Raw genomic sequence first — 3,356 nt, forward strand, 5'->3', positions numbered from 1 at the left:
CCTTTTCTCTCCCTTTCCATCCCACCTCATGTATCTGTTTAATGTTAATCTTTTCTTCCTGCTCTTCCTCCCTGCTCTGTTCTTAGTTGCTCTCATTATATCAAAGAAGACATTTGGTATTTGTTTTTTAGGGATTGGCTAGCTTCACTAAGCATAATCTGCTCTAGTGCCATCCATTTCCCTGCAAATTCTATGATTTTGTCATTTCTTAGTGCTGCGTAATACTCCATGGTGTATAAATGCCCCACACTTATTTTTATTTTATTTTTTAAATTTTGAGACAAAGTCTGAATAAATTGCTGAGCCTGGCTTGGAACTTGTGATCTACCTTCCTTCGTCTTGTAAGTAGCTGGGATTACAGCCATGTACCACTGTGCCTGGCTCAATTTCAATTTTTTGTAATGACCTATTTAAAAGATTTGTGCAAAGAACATACTGGAAGAATGTAACAATAGATCTATGGACACCACTGGACTCCTCTGCAATAGGTCAGGCAAGACCTGCATTATGATGTTGAAGGAGACAAGCTGCCCAATTCAAAACATATTCAGGAGATCAAATGAAAGGGACTTGATGTAAGGTTGGAAAGGAAGAGAGGAAGCTTGGAAGCTTTCAAGGAGTAAACTGTTTCATAGCAAATATGAACAGAGTCTCAACACTAACCATCTGGAAGTCTACAGGAAGATCTCTCAGGTGACACCTGTCAGATAGCACCAGTTTGACTTCCCCAATTCCTGGAAATAATGCAAAACCACTTTTCATGAAAGGTCTCAAGCAGATTCTGAAAAAGCTATTCAACTTTATTTTCTTTTATTTATTTATTTACTTGGTACTGGGGATTGAACTGAGGGGCCCTCTGCCACATCCCCAGCCCTATTTTGTACTTTATTTAGAGACAGGATCTCACTGAGTTCCTTAGCACCTCGCTATTGCTGAGGCTGGCTTTGAACTCCGGATCCTCCTTTCTCAGCCTCCTGAGCCGCTGGGATTACAGGCGTGCACTACAGTGCCAGGCTGAAAATTAAATCTTTTTATTCATATATTCTGTGGTTGAATTGAGGAGAGGGTTCCATTTGGATGATTAAGGAGCGTCCCCAAAACCAAGTCCCGCCTCAAAGCACTAATTGACCCGAGGAGCAATGGACAGAGCCTCCCTTTTAAAAGGGTGGGCGAATTCACTGACCTCTATGTCTCTCAGCTTCTGCAGGTGGCGCAGCCAGGGTCAAAGTCTCTAATCCCAGCTTGGCCCATGTGCCAAGCTCGCGACAGCGACAGTGAGAGGCTAAGACACAAGACATGGAGCCCACGCCCAGAAGCTAGAAGGGCCATCCCCAGCACCCAGGGCGTACTACCTTTTAGCGATGCGGTTTCCATCCTTCTTCTTTGCTGAGAGATGTCCAGAAAAGTCGGGTGCCAGGCCCCAGCCACTGCGGCCATGACACCATTGACTAATGTGGGCGCCAAGAAGCCGTCCACCCAATGCCAGCGAGTCAAAGGGTCGAAGTCGTCAGTAGGTTCGCTGTGCCAGAATCAGATGCTGGTCCGAAGTGCAGCTACCCACACAGTGCTGGGGAGTAGCCACTGCACCTGCGCCACCGCCCCTCGTGATGGCGTCACAGACCTGTTTGCTGAGTCGCTAGGTAGACAAACAGGACTTTGGCGATGACAGCGCCATCCATGGCCGGAGGCCTGTAGCACAGGTTTGTGAGTTTCTGTGAGTACTTCAGAGTTCAAATGGTACAGGACCTGAAATAAAAAATTAGGTCCCTCTGCACCCAGTTCCTGATGTGTTCTTCGAGATGTGTCCCAGTGTTTACATTTACATTTTGTGTCTCTTATAGATATTTGTATTTTCACATATATGTGTATCCTCTACAGCATAGGATATGTTCTTTACGATGTGCCTAGAATATTGATTTTTCTCCATTTATACTTATATCCTTCCAAGTTTTTTAATGACCATAGAGAATTGCATGGACTATAAGTAACATAACTGAAAATAACAGCATTCACTTCACCAGTCCCATGTGGATGGACCTCTCGTTATTACAAGCTTTTGGTTTGGGTTTGGGTCTTCTGTTACAGACCATGCAATGCAATATCCTTACACATAAGTACAGCTATACCTAGAAATAGAAATAGAAATTCCTAGAAATAGAATTTCTGAAATTAAGGATACACAACTTTAAATTTAGAAGGATACTGCTTAATCTACCAAAATTGTGTCAACCTACACTCCTATTCATAGACAGACTTTTCCTCGGTTACTATTACATAATAGGTATCATGCTAAAGTAGGTAACACTTATGTTTTAGCAAATTCCAAAAACAAACCAAAACAGACTTAAGAATGCAGCTCAGTGCAATATCTGCACATACTTATCAGGCACCAGGACTCAACATGTTAGGAAAACTCTGAATTCACCTACAATTAGAAGAGCAAAGAACAGTGTGTCTCAAGACAGAAAAAAGTACTAAATTACAGATTAAACCTTAGATAATTATGATAGTTATTGTATTCAAAAGTATATAAATCCAGACTGCTCCTGTAATGGGTGGCCATTTTCGAACCCAGAAAGTGTGTCCACCTGATGCCTGAATCCACAGCTAAATAAAGGCTTTGCTGAATTCATGAGGTCTGCACCTGTCCCCATCCCCCTCCCAACCTGCTCCTTTTCTCAGTCACATGAAATGACCCATGAGACCTTGGAAGTGACCATTGAACATCTTTCACTCCTTTGGCCCAGCTCATGCAGCTACTGCTGAATCTTTAAACTGACTCACAGACTCATACATCTCTTCCTCATTCACTAATCCAGAAATAGCAGATGAACCCAATCCTTACAGATTCTGGGGTCTCATTGGCCCCACATCAGACACCTCTCCTCAAAGTCCCACTGAAAGGTTAATAAAATGGGTACTTGCACTCCGTTTTTCTGTATGCTTAACAAAACACTGTTGAAATCCTGAGAACTGTTTGCTAATCTTGTTCCCAGAATGTGCTGTCCCCAACTGCCAAACTGCAGAATGCACTCCCTCACTCAGTTGCAGGCAAACTGCCCACTCGCCCTGACCCGTCAATGAACTTCCCTCCCTGCCCTCTCCAAGAAAAGTATATAAACTCTGCTTAAGCTGTTCCCAGGGCTCTATCTTTCTTTGCTCTAGAGAGCTCTGAGCCCCAGCATGCTGGTCTCCAAATAAACCTTTTTTGCTGTTGCATGAGACAGTCTCTTGGTGGTCTCTTCCTCCGACGTTTCCCAGACCCCTACACCACAATTCCCCCATCTAACCCCCCCCAAACCTCACACTCATACTCTACCTCCCCCCTGCCATCACCTCCTCTACAAGATTCAAAA

At 43.8% G+C, this 3,356-nt stretch overlaps 1 long non-coding RNA gene across 1 annotated transcript in view; it reads right to left on the reverse strand.

Annotated features, from left to right (window-relative positions):
• The window catches only part of LOC107154196, a 3,992-nt gene extending 956 nt beyond the window's left edge, over positions 1–3,036 (reverse strand). Inside the window, exons 1-2 of the long non-coding RNA XR_001505033.2 lie at positions 2,899–3,036; positions 2,182–2,183 (exon numbers count right to left, since the gene is read on the reverse strand). This is a non-coding gene — a long non-coding RNA (uncharacterized LOC107154196). The remainder of the gene's footprint in view (positions 1–2,181; positions 2,184–2,898) is intronic.
• Between the last annotated feature and the right edge of the window lie 320 nt (positions 3,037–3,356).

Source organism: Marmota marmota, unplaced genomic scaffold (genome assembly GCF_001458135.2).
Source record: "Marmota marmota marmota unplaced genomic scaffold, marMar, whole genome shotgun sequence".
In the NCBI taxonomy this organism is placed as follows: Eukaryota; Metazoa; Chordata; class Mammalia; order Rodentia; family Sciuridae; genus Marmota; species Marmota marmota.